The sequence below is a fragment of the Leptinotarsa decemlineata genome, unplaced genomic scaffold, assembly GCF_025532065.1.
Source record: "Leptinotarsa decemlineata unplaced genomic scaffold, Ldec_3_MD MMD2_tig00003902_RagTag_RagTag, whole genome shotgun sequence".
Lineage (NCBI taxonomy): Eukaryota > Metazoa > Arthropoda > Insecta > Coleoptera > Chrysomelidae > Leptinotarsa > Leptinotarsa decemlineata.
Window position 1 is genome coordinate 1,038,478 of NW_027412598.1, and position 23,250 is coordinate 1,061,727.

The 23,250-nt window shown below is 33.6% G+C and overlaps 1 non-coding gene across 1 annotated transcript; it reads left to right on the forward strand.

Annotated features, from left to right (window-relative positions):
• Positions 1 to 3,648: 3,648 nt before the first annotated feature.
• TRNAK-CUU (transfer RNA lysine (anticodon CUU)) lies at positions 3,649 to 3,721 on the forward strand. Its single transcript has one exon. It is a non-coding gene; the product is annotated as a tRNA-Lys (tRNA).
• Positions 3,722 to 23,250: the final 19,529 nt, after the last annotated feature.

Below are 23,250 nucleotides of genomic sequence, written 5' to 3' on the forward strand. Positions count from 1 at the left end.
AAAATCAAATTTTATTCAGAGAAAAAGCTCTTATTTGAAACAAGATGAAATGTATGTTCAAAACAAGAGATTGTCAAATTTGAATCAACGTGGAGGATTTCTCAGTTTAAATTAATACACTCTTGCAGATCTCGGCAAATGTAATAATGCATGTGTGAAAAATTACGGAGCATTGGTATAATTTTCGCAAAATGAAGGCAAAATTAAGAGTTGCCGTCAAAGTTCACCACTTTCTCTTCGGTACTACGTATACAACGCGGTACTTACTGATATAGCGGAGTTTTATCCAATTGTAATACTTACCCATGAAAATATCTTTCAACTGTGCAAGATCCCAGTCTTATAAAATCTGTTCCATTATGGTAGATACAAAATAATCGGAAAGAAATTGCACTGCCAACAGACACATAAAACACTCCCTTCCTAAATCGCAACACACCAACATCACTTTCCAACATATACTGGCGCGTACGCGATGCTTACAACGGAATTCCCCGCTCCCCTCTCCTCCCCCCACCCCTCTCATAGAAAGACCAGAGCACCACAGGTTTTTTCAAACTGAAATGAATGAAATACTTTTTCAAAAGGAACCCTGTTCATTCTATACAAAATTCCTATTATTTTCAGTCGATCATAATATAGTTTTGTATGTAGATTCACAAAACTCTTGTTATAAACGAATTGAGTTAAGGGATACACTATTAAATTCAAACAAACACTATGTGTTTAGATCAAGTTGATATTGCTCTCCATTTGAAACAGTTTATTTTTCCCTTCAAATAGGTGGTGGATTTTGAGACGATATTATATTTTCTCGATTCAAAATAGTTCATCTTCGCAATGATATAAGCAAACAAATGATGTCGTTGAAAGGCCAAGAAATTTGATTTCTTTGTTGAAAAAAGTGTGATTTTCTGGTGGAACATGGCGATGTTGGCATAAAGTAATAGTTTTTCCAATAGAGATAAAAATTTCAAAGCAACCTATGATCTTCTTTTAGAAAAATACTTTTTACTGTGGCATGAAAAAAATCATGAACAAAATGAAACTTACTTTTAACACAAATATCATATAAAGTTTTATAAACAACTGTCTTGTTTTCATAATGAAATAGATACATTTAATATTTCTATAAAAACACAGTTCAACATCTCTTGTCAGTTAAATATTTTCATGTTATCGCATTTGCTGTGAAGTGGCCGTGTCAGGTGACGCCGAATCACCTGGTTACCAACAGTATTGCTTACAGCTCACGTGTTATTTAAAGTCACATTTAAAGTTCTTGCTTGTGTTAAATGTCTTGCATAATGAAGAACAATAGTGAAGAATTGTGTGTTCCTGGCGATATTGAAGAGGTTGCAAAAAGAGCTTGTTACCAAAAAAATTGGCTCAGCAGTACGACATCGCATATTCTAATTTTCTTAGCTGATATAGACTTAAGAACGTCGAAGGAAATTTCAGCGAAACCGTCTTCTTAGTCTATCTAGAGAGAGAAATCAAAAATATGGAACTCGTCAACTTTCTGCAGCAAGTTTTCAATGATAAAGTGGAGTGCGCTCGTTAAAAATGGTGTTAATACGAACAAATATTTCATGGCAATAGCATTCTTAAAGCGATAAAATGAAAGTTATAGGCCAAAAAAATTAAAAACTCCTACGTTTGAACAAGTTCAGAGGTGAAAAATATTTTATGATAAAAGTTGTTACTATTTTCGGAATATATGGAGCTTGCCGGCGTGAAGAGCTGTGCCATTTATTAATAGAAGACATTAAATTAATGGATAAATTATTGATTGTTCAAATTCCAAATACAAAAACGAAAATAGGTCGTTCTTTTTGCATTGTTGGAAATAACATTGAATATTTTAATACGTTGCATTACGCCCTTCTGTTATCAATCATCAACGTTTTTCTGAAATACTCAAATTATAAATGCAGTGCCACCCCAGGGAAAATGCCCTCTACCATTGCTGAGTTTCTGAACCTCCCAGAACCAAAGGAATATACAGGACACTGTTTCAAAGGGTCTTCTGCTTCTTTGCCAGCAGAATCAGGAGCAAATATAACGGATATTAAGAAGCACTGAGGATGGAAGTCTGCAACAGTAGCTGAGGATTACATCATTCGTTTGATTCGTATTGATTTCAAAGTGGCTTTTCGTTTCCTTCATACTTCGAGAATTTTTTTCATTTTGGGGGTGTGTTTAACCCTCTTGGACGGGGCCGAGAAGATTTTCATTCATAACGAGTAAAGAATATGATGATACTAATCATACGTATTGATTTCAAAGTGGCTTTTCGTTTCCTTCATACTTCCAGATTTTTTTTTAATTTCGGGAGTGTGTTTAACCCTCTTGGACGAGGGTGTGTTTAACCCTCTTGGACGGGGCCGAAGAGATTTTCATTCATACCGAGTGAAGAATATAATGATACAAATCATTCGTATTGATTTCAAAGTGGCTTTTCGTTTCCTTCATACTTCAAGAATTTTTTTCATTTCGGGGGTATGTTTAACCCTCTTGGACGAGACCGAAGAGATTTTCATTTATACCGAGTAAAGAATATAATGATACAAATCATTCGTATTGATTTCAAAGTGGCTTTTCGTTTCGTTCATACTTCAAGAATTTTTTTCATTTCGGGGGTGTGTTTAACACTCTTGGACGGGGCCGAAGGGATTTTCATTTATACCGAGTGAAGAATATAATGACACAAATCATTCTTATTGATTTCAAAGTGGCTTTTCGTTTCCTTCATACTTCAAGAATTTTTTCATTTCGGGGGTGTGTTTAACCCTCTTGGACGGGGCTGAAGAGATTTGCCTCTATATCGACTATAGAATATAATGATAAAAATCATTCGTATCGGTTTCAAAGTGGCTTTTCGTTTCCTTCATACTTTAATAATTTTTTTCATTTCGGGGGTGTGTTTAACCCTCTTGGACGGAGCCGAAGAGATTTGCCTTGATACAGAATATGCAGTATAGCTATATGCTTTCACGTAAAGGCACATCAGGAACCCAAAAAACATTATCACGATTTGGGTACGCTACTAGCCATTCGGGTATTTTCGGAAAAAGAGCTGCTGACTTTGGCTGCTAACTTCACACCGATAGAAGAGAATACTATGTGGACTATTCAGTTGGGCAAATTGTAGATTCTTTATTCATCATAGAAGTGCCTCTGAATTTAATGAAGTCGAGGTAATTTTTATTTCGACCTTAAAGTTATAATTGGTAGAAAAAGCGAGAGTTCTGTTAACTCGTTAGAAAAAAAACAATATGAAAATAAAAGTGAATAAACACTACTTCTAATATGAAATCCAAGTCATGTAGATATTCTCAGACAAAATGATTTCAATAGTAATCAAACTTTTCTCGAAAATTTAATCAGAACTCTGAAAAACAAAATCAAAGTCATTAGGTATTTTGAAATACATTCGAGTATGTTCATTACTTACTCTTTTCGATACCATTTACTGGCCTGAGGTATTCATAAATCGGTAGTGATATGTATTTGTATTTCTAATAACAACATGCGAATGGATTCCATATCAATGTAGATTGATATCAGTGAATATTCATCAGCATAACATATTCATTACATTTATGGACACTGTAATGACAAAAATGAAAGATAAACATATCAATAGCCCGGCTAGCTCAGTCGGTAGAGCATGAGACTCTTAATCTCAGGGTCGTGGGTTCGAGCCCCACGTTGGGCGTTAGCTTTTTGTTTCATGCAAAAAGGTAGTTTCAAAATGGCATCAATAGAATCCTTTTCGAAAAACAGAGTTCAATGTACGCGCATTGAAAACCTACTGCCATCAATAGATTGTTAATAAACAATGTGTATGTAAGCTTCTTTGAAGTTAAACTTGAAATGACAAATCGGATTTCTTCGCTTTTTCCGCTTGTTTTGAGAGAAACGTATGCTGTTATATCCACAATAAGCAATAAAAGTAATGAATGAAATATCAAACACAAAAAAACTAAACAGGATTGTATTTAGAAATTTACATTCACAATACAATAGACCGGTGTTCATGAATGAATGCTGTAGCAACAATGGATGTCAATTCAATTCCACAGACTGAAAAATTCCGTATATGTATGAGAATTGGTTGTGGAAAATATATCAAGGAATTAAATCCAAGAGGTATATTTTCAAGAGAAGTCAGTTTTTGGAAAAGAAAGGTTTTTGGATTTCTACTTCTCCATCTATATCAAGTGTCCTACATTTTTGTATAAAGAGAAGCAAAAAGACATAAACCTTTTTTCCAAGAAATATCTAGGGATAATAACAGTGAATAATAATCTTAATTTTCCATTAGACATATACAATACATGTACAGGAATCATCAAATTTCACACTTATAATAATAAGCTCTCGCACAATAGATGTCCCTACATGTGTATATTAATCAATACATATAAATCATTATAGAAATAAGGAGATTATAAAAACAGGTTAAATACATAATGATTAAAAAGTATAAAACAATCGTAAAAATACATTTAGAAACGTCATACATTAGAAAAGAAAAAACTCGGCCAAATTATAAAATCATCTTTGAATTAAGAATCTTTTCAGCTCTCTACTGCCTCCTTTATTTATTAAACCTTATGTTTCTCATCACAGATGGCGAGTCTGATGAAATTTTGTACTTGCAGTACGGAATATGAAAATATGATTTTTGCCTCGTATTCACATTATGGACATTTGATTCCGGTAAGAACTTATCTTTATTCTTGAAAATATATAGAGACAATTCAAAAATATCAAGACTTATAAGAGTCATAACCCTTAACTGCCTGAATAAACTCCTACTAGTAAAAATGCTGTTAACTCCAGGTACTATTCGCAAAATCCGTTTGTGTACTACGAATTTAAGATACAATGTAGAGTTACTCCATATGCATATGCCATATCCCAGCCTGGATACATCCTGGGAGTGATATAAAGAAAGTAGTTGTGTTTCATCAAGAAATTCCTTATATTCCTGAATAGATAATACTGGGAATTCACTTTACTAATTAGGAAATAAATTATAGTGTTTTCCTAGAATATCATAGAAGTGCCTCTGAATTTTTGAAAAGTCGAGGTGATTTTTATTTCGATCTCAAAGTTATGATTTGTAGGAAAAAGGCGAGAATTGTATTAAATCTTTGGAGAAAAAGACGAAATCAACGAAATTAATAGACTCTACTTTTAATATGGAATTCAAGTAATAGTTGAAATTTTTATACAAGATAATTTCAAAGTCCCATTAATATTATGTGCCGCAAATGTAACATTTCCCCGAATAAATAATATAAAATTTTGATTGCTGTATTCAAACTCCTCTCGATAATTTAACTATCACAATTCTAAAAAAAAACAAAATCAATGAAGAATCTGTGGCCGTGAATAATGAACTAAAAATTTCACCCTTTTATATTCTTTATCCGACAATGATACATTCAGTCGAGCATTGAGCAAATGATACCAGTAGTTATCAAATTTCAATAAATATTATTGCACATTTGTTTTGCAATATTCCCATGTTATTAAGTTTTCTGAAATACATTCGAATCTGTTAGTCATTACTCTCTTCATTTACCTGGCCTACGCGGTCTTCAGAAGTCGATGGTGATATATCATTAATAACTTGAATTGAAGGGGTTATTTTTTTACCATTCATTTAAAGTAGAACTCCTGTGAATGATATCTGATTTTATTCCATAACGAATGTTTGGAATACAAACTGAGTAGTGAAAAGTATCTTCTGTATGATTCAGTGTTCATATAAGAGTATTTGTTTCGAAAGATTTTTTTCTTTCGTGTAATTCAATGTTTATATGAAAGTAGCTATTTCAGGAGGGCTTTCTTCCAGTTGTGTCTGAAAGTTGCCTCTTTGCATGATCTACACATCCATGTATAGTTACTTATTTTCAAATTATCTACTTCCTTCCTTTCTTTGGAAGATTCCCACATCTTTTTGTATCAAGATGGAATAGTAATTATAGTACGAGGATATATTTCATTTTTCTATCGATATACCGACGGGGGTCCAAAAGGATTGGATAACGGAATTATTCGTTATTTCTTATGGTCTTTTCAACATAATGTTTTGTTTCGTGGCAACGCTTTCAGTTTTTGAGTGAGTAACTATAGTATGAGAATATATTTCATTTTTCTATCGATATACCGACAGGGGTCCAAAAGGATTGTATAACGGAATTATTCGTTATATCTCATGGTCTTTTCAATGGTTTTTTTGTTTCGTGGCAACGCTTTCAGTTTTCGGGCAATTATAGTAAGAGGATATATTTAATTTTTCTATCGATAGCTCAATGAAATGTTGTCGGACATAATTTTTTTCTTCGCCTATTACGGCCAAACAAATTGATTTCACCCGGTATATATGATTTCCCATATGTCTCCTTTCCTACGAAGCCTACTTATTTTTGGCACTCGGAATATTTCGGGTACTTTGCTTGAAGTTTTGTCAGACATTATTTTTCTCTTCGCTTATGACGGCCAAACAAATTGATCTAACTATATATATATAGACTTTCTATATATCTTCTTTCCTGTAGGAAAGAATACAAAAGGATTGTATAACGAAATTATTCGTTATATCTCATGAAGTTCGTTCCAACCTTGAGTCACAAACAGATTTCCAACTGTTTGTGAATCGTTGTCAACGCGCATGTCTGGTAAATATTGGTTTCTAATTAATTTGAAATTTCTGATTGGAACAGCTGATAGCAACTGAAGTTTGGCATGGAATTTCAACATAACCTTTAAAAATAATTTGGGAAAGAAAGTTTTTGGCTTTCTACTACTCCATCTTGATACAAAAAAAGGGGATGAGGGAATCTTCCAAAGGAAGGAAGGAAGTAATCAATTTGAAAATAAGTAACTCTATACATTGATGTGTAAATCATGCAAAGAAGTAACTTTCAGACACAAACTGAAAGAATGTCCTCCTGAAACAGCTACTTTCATATAAACATTGAATTACACGAAAGAAAAAAATTTTTTTCGAAACAAATACTTCTATATGAACACTGAATTATACAGAAGATATTTTTCTCTATTCAGTTTGTATTTCAAACATTCCACAACGAATGTCACTCCTAAAAATATAACCCCTTCAATTCTTTAAAAATAAATCTAATCAAGTGTATTTCTGGAGAGTAAAAGAAGGTTGCAGTATTTTATATCTCTATTCTATTTACTAATTCCTAATTTTTCCTGCGCCAGCAAATACATAATTTATTTTATAACAATTTTTGCAGGTTATGTTGTTTGTAAGTTGCATGAACATAAAACAGAAACAGTAATACGGAATACGCATGCGTCAGATTGATGGTTAGAAGATAATCCCCAAACCATTCTGATAGATTTCGAACAGGTTTGAATCTTGGATGGAACAGAAAACTGATAGTTTACTAATGGTTGGAAACTCACGTTGGAACGCAATCACATTACTGCGCAGAATCCTGACTGTCAGAAACTGTTTCTGACGCTGGTTGGAACGAACCTATGGTCTTTTCAATGTTTTTTTTTTGTTTCGTGGCAACGCTTTCAGTTTTCGGGCAATTATAGTAACAGGATATATTTAATTTTTCTATCGATAGCTCAATGAAATGTTGTCGGACATAATTTTTTTCTTCGCTTATTACGGCCAAATAAAATGATTTGACTGTATATATGATTTCCCATATGTCTCCTTTCCTACGAAGCCTACTAATTTTTGGCACTCGAAATATTTCGGATACTTTGATCGAAGTTTTTTTAGGCATTATTTTTTCCTCGCCTATTACGGCCAAACAAATAAATGCATAAGAACTTTTTTATTAATAAAACAAACAAATTGTTCAGACCCTGTATATAATTTCATCTGTATGTCTTTATTTTTGTGAATTTCAAGAATTTTTGGCACTCGAAATGTTTCTGATAGTTCAGTGATGATCGCGTCGATAAATTATTTTTCCCCGCCTATTGCGGTCAAACAAATTGTTTTGACCCGGTATATATATATATATATATATATATATATATATATATATATATATATATATATAATCTTTTGTATGTCTTCCTTTTTGTGAAATATAAGAATTTTTGACACTCGAAATATTCTGGGTAGATTACAGGATCAATTGTAGTTAGAGTATGACTTCATGTTGAGCATTGTATAGAACAAACACATGATGTTCCCGTAGGATAATGTTACACACCGGAAGGACTTCAATCATCAGTAACTGAGAAAGTAGAAAGTCTGACAACACCGCTCACGTTTGCTCCTCTATCCCTCATAAAATATTCCCTACGTCAGAAAGTGTGGCCAGAAAACTGTGGCTAACTTCACATTAATTCATTGATAACCTTCTGTGAATGGATTCCATATTATTGTAGAGTGATATTAGTAAATATTTATTGACATAACACATATTCATTAAATTAGTGGACACCGTAATGAGGAGAAAGAAAGATAAAAATATCTGTCGCTATGCTAGCTCAGTCGGTGGAGCGTTACACTTTTAATCTCAGGGTCGTGGGTAAGAGCCCCACGTTGAGCGTCGGTTTTTTGTTTTCTGCTAAAAGGTATTTTTGAAATGAAAACTCAACTATCTGAACTCTAAATGAAACAAAACAAAATCGATGGAGCGAAGATCAAACTAAAAAATTTACCCTTTTATATTCTTCACTATTTACCCCCCGACAATGATATACATTCAATCGAGTATTAGTTTTTGCTGAACCTATTCAGCAAATGATAGGTTCAAATTTCAATAAATATTATTGCATATTCGTTTTGCAATATTTTGCAGGTATTTTGAAATACATTCGAGTCAGTTAGTCATTACTCTCTTCCATATTGTTAACATTAAAGATACATTAACACATTTCAGCAAAAAATATCACTGAAAGTGGTATTGACGAAGTTATCTCAGATAGCTGTCTGAAATACTGATCGTTTACATGGTATCCCAACAAAACTTTTCTGCTGCCGTTGGCCACTCTCGACCAAGATCAATCAAACTTTTTTTGATGTCTACCACCAACCTGAAAAGACTATAACCAATACTAATACGACTTGACGGAAAACCCATGCCGGATTTCGGTGAAGTTAGGTATTTGAACTACGTCGTTGTTGTTTACCTGGAAAAATATAATTTTCATTTAGCTGTCTTCGTCGTATATTTATAAGGCGTTCATAGAATACAATAAAAAATGACAACGCCCATCGTGGGCGACCCTGAGATTAAGAGCCTCATGCTCTACCAACTGAGGAAGCCGGGCTGATGACTTTGTGAATATTTGCTCTAAAATCAAGTTTTCTACAACTTTCAACGAAATAAGCAGTGGTAGGAATTGCGAGTTTAAAGGCGAGGCATTGTTAATTCCTAGTTAGCACAACTTTTGTAGTTTGGGGGTTGCCGTTCGTCAGAGTAAGATAGCTGCTTAACAGAATATGCCATTTCAAATACTCCATATTTAAATGTTTTGTTCATATTTGCAAACAACCTCATGGAAAATATGAGTAGTTTTATAAAACATTTGAATATTATGTAAACAGTAAGTACATCTTTATTATTGTAGTTTCCTTGATGATGATGATAAAACGTATCACACGGGTGCAATGCTGATTCTTAATATACATATGAACGCGTGCTGGCGCTGCTAATCATAAAGTGATATAAGACGAAGCTCGGCTTTCGACGCACTATTTATAGGCACGCGTCGTCGTCCCCTGGCCAGTACAGCCGCAACCACTATGTCCCTGCATTTCAAATCTGTAATATCTTCGATAATATTCATTTAAATTACATGCTGTAACGAGTCATATTGATCTATATTGAGTGCACAATGTATTTAAGGTACTTAATTTCCATTATTTCTCGAGTATAAAAAATTGTTATTGTGGGTTATCCTCAAGAGATAGACATATATCATCGAGAACTTTTTTCTAGACCTTTTTAAGATGTACAATACTGTAGTAAATTTTTTTATTTATCTCGTAGGGTTCAGCAATTATCTGTGTTTCTCTACCATACACATAGACCTTCCTCTTGAATAACTCCATCTATTGAATAATGCCGCACAAAATTCGATGCGATGCAAATTCAAAATGAATGCAACTACAAAATGGTGGATTACATCTTTTTAAACAGCTACCCCAATATGGATATCAAATGAGAGGTTTGACTAGTAGAATAGTAGTACACGTTGAAAAAGTTGCAAATTCAAGTTGGCCGCATTTATAAAATGTAGGATTACATATTACCTTGTAATACTGAGGCACTAAATGAACTACACAGAAGTGAGAAGAATTGAGTGAAAAAATTAGAAACTGAAAACTTGAAAATGAAATAAGTAAAAAAATATGTTGAAAGGTTCAAATGTACTGAAAACTAAAAAAATATTCGATAGGTCCTAGGAAGCAGTCATCACACCACTCTTCTCAGCAATCTACGGTATTGATCAGATTAAAAAAATGATAAAATTTTTGGGCGTAGTATTCACATATTTACTCAGTTTACGGTAAGCCTAACGATTTTATAACTTTTTTACCTGATCGATACCGTATATTGCTCAGGGGAGTGGTGTGATGACTGCTACCTAACACCTTCCGAAATAATTTTTTGTTTTTAGTACATTAAAACCGTTCAACATAAAACATTTTTTTTTGCTTATTTTATACTATTTAGTGAAGAAAATCAAAATCAAAAATGCAATTTTAACTTTCTATGTGATTCACTACGTAAAACAAAACCAATGCAATTGCAATCCCTTCTTTTTTTTTCACTCGTCAGTGTGTGAAACAACTTCCAAGATGTAAACTTTCACGACCGGAAATAATCATGTGAAAGCTATTATCTGGGTTTTTTGAAGAAGTGTGGGCACCCATCTCTTTGAACACAAGAGAAATTTTCGACCCGGATAAACCGACAAAGAAGATACTCACATTATCTCATTCGATGATACAGTATTACTCAATAAAACTCAGAATTACTATCCAAGAGTATACAGAAAGGCAATAGAAATTCAAAACACACAAGGATAATATCATTAGAAAATAAGCGACAATTAACATCAATAAAATCTGGCTACCCTCCTTACAGGTACACTAACAAGGTCAGGTTATCCAATTAAGAGAAACCGAGTCACGCCCACTAACAATAATATAAAACCAGAGTGAAATATCAGCATCCTAGTTACCACGTTCGGAACGGGAACAACTCGAGCACTAACTCGGGCACTGCAACCGTTACCACATGGCCTTTGATAATGTCTACCGCAGTAGTAGACGAGAAGCGTTAAAACCTGTAAACCACGGCCAAAAAATTCCGGAAAATATCTTTCACACAACTTCATAGTTGTGAACGTATAATGTGCATTAAACGCTTAAGGTAACTAACGTATTCAATTTCTCAAGGAACATTGTCATATTCGTCTGAATAGCTATCCAATTACCATATTATATGTGAACATTTTTAAACATTGAAATGGCTCTCCCTAAAAAATAAGCGTATGCCAATGCCGTCGCGGTTTTTTCTGTATACCTATAACCGAAGAACAATATTATTATGTAGTTAATTGTTAATTGAAAACGTTCAGACCTCTCACTGGTAGCGTCGTTGTATTTCAACCAGTTTACACAAAATATAGAAACTTGCTTTTTGAATCCTTCCGTCCATTGGTGACAACTGTATGGAAATCCGTTTGGAAATATTCACAAATGTTTTTATAAGCATGCAATATAAATGAAAAACAAATACTCACTATCTATTTTGAAAGTTTGAAAAATGCAATTGATTTGTGATAATGGAAATGTGCGATAAATAACTTTTGTCGCACTAACTGCAAAATAATAAATATACGAAAATAGCGAATAAATAAAAATTAGACATATTTTTTTCAAAAAAATAGCAACGTATTTGTCCCTTGTGGTCTAAGAACAAGTTTGTATCAGTTCTCCTCTTCAAAATATAACCTTAAATTAATAAAAATCAAAGATAATTTTGAAAAATTGATAATCACTTTGTTATTAAAACATCAAGATCTCATATTTTTTTTTAAATTTTTTCTATATTTTGATAACAATACATTTCAAAAGTTTATATGAAGATTCATTGACTGGTCATGGATTCCGAGGCATAAATCTTATGGCACACCACTATTTATTAAGTAATCAATGAAATAGTCTTCTCTATTTTCATCATTATGCAGTAAAATACTGAGATTACATATGCTTTCATAACATTGACGATTTTCAGTATTTTCGTATTCGAATCCATTTCAAACATTGACCAGTGCAGTGGTCGAATAAATTATCGGATTTCTTCACTTTCTCCTCCTGTCCCGATTGGAATTAGCGCTTTGGGCATCACAGTCGCATCCGCGATGCAAGCGGTAATCAACCCAAATATCAATAATGAATAAAATATCACATACAACATCGAACAAAAGCAGACGGGATGTTGTTCCGGAATACACATTCACAATTCGATAGGCCAGTTGATTGATTTTATAGTATCCAACAGTGGGTATATGAGTATTTTATTAAGAGATTGAAAAAAAATATACATCAATTTTTACTTAACATGTGTTAGAAGGTATAGGAAATTAGCTATTTATGATATGAGTGATATCATACAAATTGTCATGTTTCCATGATAAAATAGATAAATTGAATATTTCTATAAAAACATATTTTGACATTTCTTGTCAGTTAACTATTTTCATGTTATTGCATTTGCTGTGAAGTGGCCGTGTCAGGTGACGCCGTATCACCTGGTTACCAACAAACTATTGTTTACAGCTCACGCGTTTTATTTAAAGTCATATTTAAAGTTCTTACTGGTGTTTAATGTATATGATATATTTGTAACAGAATTTAATTGTACTATATCTATTGTTCATAATAAAACTTCTTCGAAAATTCAATAATTATGTTTTGTTTATTGCTATTTGGTCGAGAAAAATCGTGTTAAAAATACTTTTTAAGTTGATAATATTTCAAATACGCTCTTGACAACCATTAAAAATGTCATTTTAATGACAATTGTTAAAAAAAAATGTTTCATTGGTCATTTATATTTTTGCTTTCGATTGTTTAATGAAATATGGAAAAATCCATTATTTTCCATCTGGGTTTTATTTTAACGTGTACTAGCAAAAATTAATTGATTAAAATTGTGATTATTTATCTAATAAACAATGAAAATTCAAATAAAAACAATGATAGCAGATGAAAAAAAACATTTTCATATAGCTTTTAATCATATAAACACGAATTGATAGTGATAAAAAATATTTTTAATGAATAATTAATCTTTTTAAGTTTTAACCTAAGTAAATTGTTGATGACTAATTGAAAAATGACTAATTTTTTTAACAGGAATATATTCGGAGATCTTGCGGAGACTAAAATAAAACGAAAAATAACAGTTTACAAAACCTTGACCCGTGTTTCACTATGCAGTAGCTTCTTACATGTATTCAATACTAAATAATTTAGTAACTGAGTTTAGTATAACTTCAAACATTCACGAGTGTTTGACTATACAAAGCTTCTTCAGGCATGTTTAATACTAACTAATTTAGTAGTTATAAGTTTAACTGTTCACGACACGTGTTTCACTGTACAGTTCTAAGTTAGTAACTGAGTTACTATAACTTCAACTGTTTACGTGTGTTTCACTATACAAACTTCACATGTGTTCAATACTGACTAAGTTAGTATAAGTTCAACTATTCACGACACGTGTATACAAAGCTTCTTCAGGCGTAATTGTAGCCAAGTTGGCATAACTAAAACGGAAAAAGTTTTTATATATGAAACACGTGTCGCGGTTTTGTAAAATTGTCAATAAAAATCTCACAAGCAATAAAGTGGTATTCAATGCAATATCATGGATATTCATCATGTATCGGCCCAATTCATCAGAATTATTAACAATTTAAACATTTGTCCCACCATCAAGGATTCATCTCTCAATATTATCGACAAACTTGAGACCAGTAAACTTTTCACTCGGAAGTTCTTACAATTTCGTGATCAGATTGGAAATTCGCTAGCATAAGAAAAGTTTTTGCGATCAAACTTTTTTCCCGCGAAGACCGGCCTACAATATTGGCTGGTCATTTGTCCGGCGGTGGACGAGTGTGTAGAGATGTGGTCGTATGTTCCCGGCGAGGCATTGTACGCCGGGGGCGGTCGAAGCGACGGTAATGCGTTGTCCATTATTCCGCCACCGGGTTATTCCGGTATTACTGATAGTTCCGTTCTGGTTTCTCGAATGGGTTTATTGGACGTTCCTGTTCAATGTTTTGTGTATATGTATTTGGCGTTCATTTGTTTATGATATCATAGAGCTAGGCATAAATGAAATCGTCTTTGTGTTGGTTCATAATTTTCGACTCTACTGAAAAAAGGAATATTAAAGGGTGTTATTACGAGGAAAAACTTAATAAAGTTTCATCTAGATTTCTGGTATTATGACATGACAATCAAATTTTATTAGACCAACTATTTGAAGAGAAACTTTTTGAATATTCCTTCTTAAGAATGAAGGAATGAATGGTGTTTCTCTTGAGCACCACATCAAGTGTTTTTTCTATGAAATAAATCAAAAAATACAACTACTTCAATGACATTGTTAGCTAATATCTATAGGCAATATTCAATCCTACTTGTACTTTCAAATTCATATAATTTTTTTTGCCACTTGAAAGCAAACCCTCCAGGAAACAGTATAGGCTTTCCATGATTTTCATAGCACCCATTCCAAAAGCTCCTTAGTTTGTACATGTCCTTCGTAAACTTATTTCTGTTTCTTCGTAGATTGATTGACTTATACGGCCCTATATTTTTCGTGCATCTTCTAAATTGACAGAGTTCGGTAAGTAGCCCTATAATTATTATAATCCGATTTTTATTCTGTTAGAGGGTTTTTTCTCAATCGGTTGGTTTATAAACGTCTCTCATATATGTTCCATGTACATTTCTGAAGTAATTTCAAAGTTTTTTATTGAACCTATGACTGGTTTTGCATGAATTCACTGCATTCATGTAAACATTAATGAAAAAGTTTTGGAAAATGTATCTTGTGTGAGGTTTTTGGGCCTATACATTGATGAGTGTCTTGACTGGAGGAGACACTCTGTCACAAGTATTTCGAAACTTAACTCTGTCAGCTATCTATTCAAAAATATGCTATCAGTTTCGATGGAGAAATAACTGATAATGTTCTATATGTTCGGAATATGTTTTTGGGGGACTTGTTTTAATGATGTGTTCATATCGCAGAAAAAATTGATTAATTGTATCGCTGGTGTCCCTTGTACCTCTAGTTGTAGATATTTTTTCAAAGTTTATCAAATTTCAACCTTGCCGTTTTCATACATATTTGACGTTTGTGTTCTAATCCAAGACAGCGAAATGTGTAACTTCGAAAGCATTCAAAGAGTGTCTTAGGAATTACCTGTTAGTTACTCTCAGTTTCAGTTCTATTTTTTATTTGAGTAGCTATTATTCTTTGACAAATTCTATAAATGTTTCTGCATGCCACTAAGAAATTGAAGTATTATCATTTCATGATTTGATTCTGTACTGATGATTTTGTCATGCCTACAGCTGGTTAAGTGCCCATATATGAAAATAATGCAGTCAAGCTAATTACCTTCCGCCAGTTAGTTTCAATTGTTTACAGCAATTTCAGGCCAGTCTCCATGTCTTTTTCGTGCAAGGTTCCTTACACATTCCTTGCAGAATTTTTATAATTTGGCCTAAAAGAAGTTTCTACCGAGCGGGTAGTAGCTGTAATGTGAAATTTTAATAGTCCAGCACCTATCTTATGCTCGGTTTTCGATCCGTCTGTATTTCTGTAGAAATCACAAATCATTCATCATGGTTCGTGATTTCAACCAGTCATTTTGAGTCGACAATATATTTAGATATCATGCTCTTACTCCCACATATTTCCGGTATTCCTGTCCCCTTGCCATCCTCAGTAGTAAGATATAAAGGGGACAGATTGCAGAGGTTCTCTATTGCTACTGTTTAACGAGCAAGTATTTACACTGATCAGTGTGTTGAAGTGGACACTTTTTTCATCTTGAGCAATCCAACCACAAATTCATACATTATAATAGGTTCAACAATATTGTATTTCAATAATGAAAACTCCAAATCAACATGGAATACTTCAAGATATCTTGATGTTCTGAAAGGAAAATAAGAATTTGGATATCGTTGATGAATTGAAAAATGTCGATTGTATTAATCAACAATTCAAAATCATATCCCAAGTAATCAGATCTACTCGTTAAGTATATTTATTAGATCGTTGTAATGAAAATTTATTTCACTTCATCACCGTCACCAAATAGAAGGTGCAACTCACATATCAAAAGCAGTGCTTTGGACTTTGGCGGGATATCCCTCGAAATGGTTTATTCTTATTGACTCCGTCTTGATGAATTACCCCACCTTTCTGATCGACGCTATCATTACTAGTTGTAAATTTAACAGTTTTTGGAAGGATGGATGGTTATCCATTTGGCTAAGTGGTTATCCATTTGGCTACAGACTTCTTTGACCAGGGATCAATTACATTTTTTTTGTATATCTTTATAATAGTGGAGTCAATACTGGAAGATCACATAAATAGTTTCGTCAATCAAAATTTTATTGTAACATCCGTGCAATCTGTATTCAGACCATAACATAGTACCACCATGACCCTTCTGTCAGTTACCGAGGAACTCTTCAAGACTCTGGATGATGCTGATTTAACTTGTACGGTATAATAGTAGAGCGTTTCACACTGTCGACTACGTGATCTTGTGTTACAAACGTATCCACTTTGGCATTGATCGGAAAGTAGTTTTTGGGAATCTATCTCATCAATTGAACTCAAAAAGAAAATTTTTGTGAATGGAGTAGTATCTGATGTTTTACCAGTATCAAAGGAAGTACATTCACAAGAATGAATTTCTATCAGTTTCTTCTAATAAATTCATTCATATGCCGCAATCTGTATTCCTTAAATAATTCAACTATCAATAAGGTAAAAAAACATAAATAACTTTTATATCAACATTAAAATTGCAAATATTCCTTAGAATATTCAGAAATATTTGATTGATCTAAAAATTTTGGCGTAAACTTGGCAAGAAATAATCTTATTAATGAAAAGTACAGGTGCTCAAACAACCTCATGAACTTGTCCAAATTACCTATCAAATTGGCAAACCGCCCTCATTCGTCCATTGTCACAAGCTCTTTATATGGACCATGTTAACATTTCATTGTCGGACCTTTTGTGCTTCTGTATGTAATTACTCCTCCTTTTACCATCACCCTTTTCTGTAAACATTCCCGACTATCTGGGATTTATTGTGTTTAATTCCTGGCGAATTACCTGACATAGGGCCATAAAAAAATGTTTGGCGGTAGAACTGACAACCTAAAAGATAAAAGGGAAAGGAAGAATGTATCATCATTTTATGAATGAGGTTTTGAGAGCTTCATGTCGTGAACATTTGTGGTGAACTTAAATTATTTTCTTGTTAATAGATGTATCAGTTAAAGTAAATATTAACGATACAAATCTACCTGGATAATAAAAACTGAGAAGTTGTTCAAATCGTTTCTCACTTCTTGACAAGTTGTGCTTGTGCTTTGAATGGAGTTTCGAGAAATTTATGTGTGACAGGAAAATTAGTGGTGAAGTGAAGCCTTTTGTAAATAAATATATCAGTGACGAACACAACAAAAATGTGCCTGGATGAGTGCCCAAAAATTAGTTGAAGTAAATGATAAAAAAATCTACCTTGTTTATAAGAACAGGAAAGTTGTTCAAATTGTTTCCCACTTCTTGTGCTTGATTGTCAAATAAACTTATCAATATTGACATCTTCCAATAGAAGACAACTTGTTTAAAAGGAAGCTTACTTAGCTTCACATATTCAACAACGTATTTAGTTAGGCTATAAAGGATATCCTCAACGTTATAGGAAACTTTGATCAAGCGAAAAAATGGGATAAAAAAACCGGAGAATAGCTCAGTCATTATTCGATACTACCATTTGAAATGGGGGGAAGTAGCTTGTTAACCACATAAAACAAACGCTATTATTGTTATCATTATTATCGGGGCTACTTCCACCTTATTTTGGCCTATCTAGATGCTGTTTCCAGATCAGTCCACTTATCTTTCTTGATCCTCATGGTGAATCCTATTATGTTATTATCGATCTAGATGGTTAAGGATCAAATTTTAGGCCTCAATTGTCAAATATATTTGCTTGTTACCACTATAATATTGTTACGTTTTTTCCCGTAGGTTGACCAATAATTGACTACACTGAACAATAATAAAACTTAACTATATTTCACTATGAATACAACAAACACTTCAAATATTATTCGAATGTCTATCGTTTTACTAAATCGCTTCGCGTACCGCACTGTAACTTTCACTTGACTGTCTCGATGGGCGAGTAGATGGCGCTTATATTTGGCAATCGAAGGCGCTGGAAAATTCTTCGGAATTCCATCAAAGTCGGTAGAATAGCCGCAACATGTCGGTGAACTGAGCGCGCTCTTCGCCACATTACAATTGGTTTGTAATTACCAGTGACGGACGGCGTTATTTTCTTCAGGGCATGATTTACAACAATATATTGAATTGGATCGTTATTGAATAATGAACTTCAATTACACCCCAAAAATAATAAAAAGTACATGTGCATGTTTGATCTGGATGGATACAGGTTATGTGAGAGGATCAAGAGAGCGGTAGTCTCCTGGCTGGTGGATGTAGTTAGTAATTTGTAGAGGGCGATTCTTTGAAATGCATCACACTAGACCAAGCTCAAGCCACAAATTTGTTTGTTCACCTACCTGACGATGGTAGTGGAAGATTGAGGTAGATCGGGAAAATTGTACCATTGTAAGTCTTAGACGGGATTATTTTTCATTAGTAGATTCACGGCCTGGTAGGAAAGCATGTGCTTTGTGCCTTCTCCGCTACGAACACAGTCAAACCGAATCAGGTTTCCAGCGTTTGGTAGAGTAGTCCTACTCTTGCCAGCTGACCTGAAAAATCACTCACCAAATAAAGTAATCGGCTTCGTTGAAAGGCTGAGTTCATTTGGTCGAGTTTGAATAGGTGTAAGCCACATTAAACCCTTGCGGGTTGCAGTGGAGGGTCGAATAGATCCACGCAATTTTAACATCCTATCCAACTTTCCTGATTTTTCATAATGAAATATTAACTCCTGGTGAGCGTTACCATCCTCATATATGAAAGTAACTAAAAGACGGTACTGGATCACCGTCGGCAAACAAATACAATTCCCAACCCCCGTCGTCCCAATGCCATCAGTTCTATCAGTTGATTAAATCTCTCATCTTCCATACATGCAGAAGCCGCATACCACTTGCCTCTCATAAAAAATTAACAACCGATTCCCCCGAAGGCTACCGATGACAAATACAGATTCCCATCTAATTTCGATTCAGTAGGGTTTTCCATGAGACTAGCCCGGAGCTGTACGGTGACGATAGGGTCGTCATCCCGCCATTGGCGTTCAAAGGGAAGCGAAAGCATATGCCCTTCAGGATGCTCAGGTCGAATTGGAAAACTGTGTTTATGCCATATGTTGCGGATATCATCTTTGTAGATATAAATTCTTGTGGAATTAGTTATCGATTGTTTCAATTCACAATCATACACTGAACCCGTTCAAGAGAGTCGATGTTATATTTTCAAGTATATTTGCTTGTTAGCGCTGAATATTAAATTGGATTGTTATTGAATAAACATCCCAAAAACAATGAAAAATACTTGTGTATGTTTGATCACTTTTCAGTTTTCAACTTCTTTCAAAGGAAGGAAACTGGTTTAAAAGGAAGCTTACTTAGCTTCACATATGGAATTCAAAAACCGAAGAAGAAATGCAGAATCGCCCCCAGTTAACCAATAAAAAGTCTTGAAGTAGCTTGTTAACCACATGAAACAATCTCTATTATTGTTATCATTATCATCAGGGCTACTTTCACCCTGTTTTACCCTATCTATATGTTGTTTCCAGATTAGTCTGAAAATTAGTATTACTCCTAGATATTCAACCTCTCCCGATAGTTGTATCACAACTCGAAGTTTCAGATCTTTCTTGATCCTTACGGCTATATGTTATTATCGATCTAGATGGTTTAGGATCAAATTTTAGACCTCAATTGTCAAGTATATTCGCTTGTTAGTACTTTATATTAAATTGGATCGTTATTGGGGTGAATCAACTTCAATTACACCCCAAAAATAATGAAAAATACAGTTTTCAACTATAACTTGAAAAGTAAAAAATCCTGGTGAAAAGTATAGACAGCCTTATAGTAAGAAACTGAAAGTAAAAAATTCTAAAATTTAGGAGAGATTATTTTCCGAGAAAAATTATTTTGAATTTCCACTTTTCCATTTTTATACAAAATTGCGGGAAAATGAAGAAATAACATTTATTCGATTGATGACCTATTTATTTCGTAAAAATTCATGTTGAATATAGGATAAAGAAAATACTTCTATTCAATTTTTACTAAGTTTATCATTTGTCATGACCGGTTTTGGTTTGTTACGTTTCCTTCAAGTAAAAAAAGTAAGAAATTCAAAAAAATGTCATCAGGAACATAGCTGAAAGCAACAAGTAACCTTCAAATACAGCAAGTCTAATAATAAGACAATATTCGGCTTTTCAAAAAGACTTAGATTTAAAGTTTATTGTCCTTCCGCATGAACCAATATTCACTAAGGATTATATCGTATTGTTTTTAAATTGAACGTGACAGTAGGCTTCAAGACTTTTTGTACTCTTACAAATATTAGGTAACCTTAAAGACAAAATGTTGGAAAATGAAAATTCTGGTATAATAAAATGAGTTGTGAAGACTATGATGAAGTATATATAGGTCAGACTAAGTCGTTTCAAAGAACACGCAGCACGTACCCGATTTCGAAAATCAGAAAAATGTGACGCTCAACACGCTTTGGCGAATGGCCATTAAATAAATAAAAACTATCTGAAATTGTTGAGATCGGTCAATGACACTAGATTTTTGAATGCTTCTGAAAGTCTGGAAATAGCAAAGTGTGCCATTAGAACTATGAACATTGACGAAGGTACCACTCCAAACATACCATTGTTCACCCAGTTATGAATCACTCCGTTGACATTAGTGGGAACTTTGACAAAAAAAACTTCCGCAATTTTCTACCCAAAATCATCGATGTGGGTTGGAAAGTGGAAGTTTATCATATTAGGAATGAATTTACTTCATGTGTGGTTAACAAGATCAGCATTTTTTTTAAATTGTCACTATAAGTGTTCATTATTGACGAATATGAATTTTAATGAACGATATTGCGACCACATCTCTACAATAGTTAATCTCTGTAGATTGCGAACCACATTCTTATTGATTGTGAAATATCCATCTGCTCGATTGATATAAAGCTGTTTTCTTGAAGTGTTTTCCTCATCTACAGGTAATCTATTGAGGTAATATTCCTTATTACTTACCCAATACTTGCCAATGTTCGTATAAAACACATTTTGAAGTTTTCGTCAACTGTCTAATATCACTTAGTAGCATGTTTGCAGTAAAATCTACTAAGAGATATAGAAAGCAATATTTTGACGAATGATGTCGCAGCTTGACTTTGCAAGGACCGCAGTTGGAAATCTCGTTTATATTTGATTTGTGATTTTCTCTCGATAACACATCACAACTCCAACTCGATAACACATCACAACTCCACAGTGTACGCCCATGGTAATATCCCTGAGGGAGCACCGCGAACGCGACGTGTCATCCCTTTTTAATTCTCTATATCAGAGTGGGAGTGTGTCCGAGAGACCTTTGCGTGAGTCCAAAGGACCTTTTTTCTCCTCTCAATGCGGTGCCGGCATTGTCACGAAATTAGAAAGGATCTCCATTGATGAGATAACGGAGGCCCTACAGTGATTTTTTGGTTTTTATGCGATATTAAGTAACAATGGAATCGATTGGTATCCCGTGAATTGCTAAAGAAGTTTCAACCTTTACGTTCGGTATACCTACTGGTTTTAATTTAATTTTCTCCGTCTTCTAATCACGGTACTCACATTGCGGTGACACAGAAGGAAAGGGAATGAAAGTGAAGTTGACAAAATATGTTTTTCCATCAACCAAGCTGTGTTCCCCCTACGAACGGCAACGCTCAAAAGTCGAAACTTGTGCGATCTAGGGATAAATAAGGTCTTACCCTTTAACCTGGTATTCCTAACACGGAATGATGCACTAAAGGCAAAACAATTGTTTCTACTTTTTGAAACTTCGTAACTTTCAACTAAGGAATGAATTAATTTTATAAAATAATTCGTTGGCAGAGAAAGGTTTTGGTTTTCTACTTCTTCACCTTTTTACGACAAATATAGGAAACTTCCAAAGGAAGGAAAAAAGCAATTATTTTAAAATTAACTACTTAGAATGATGTGTAGATCATGCATATATACAAACTGGAAGAAAAGGCCCTCTCCAAACAACTACTTTCATTCAAACATTGAAATACTCCAAAGAAAAAGTACTTTCGAAACAATTAATTTTATATGATCATTGAATTATAAAAAACACACTTTTTACTATTCAGTTCGTTCTGAATAGTACAATAAGAAAGATGAAAAGATGAAATTTTACTTACATGGAACACTGTCATTTTCAGTGGCGTTCATCGATGGTTCGGAATAAGACACTTGTCTCTGATTTCTTTCTTCCTTTGAGAGTTTTACACATTTTTGTATAAAGATGGATAAGTAGAAAACCAAAACCTTTCAAAAACTAATCTTTCCTAAAAATACAATCCTTTTGATTTTGGCACTATGTCTATCTCATAACATGGAATGCCTCTTCATTCCCCTTTATTCACTTTGAACCAATTGGCTTAATTTGAAATTATCTTTGGACGACAACACTGAATAATCTCCACAATATGGTACTTGAAAAAATAACGAAGGTTTTCTATGCGTTTCGTTAAAAACATATTTTCCTCACAAACTTTACGGATTTCAGGTGCCTAAGGAGTCTTCAGAATTTTTTAAATTCTGAATTTAATTCTTTGCCGTTCATAATAGTCTAAAGGAGTTGAGTTTGAATATGGACAGTTTTTGAAAAGTCAATGCTGCTTCAATGGAATATTGCATTCATAAGCG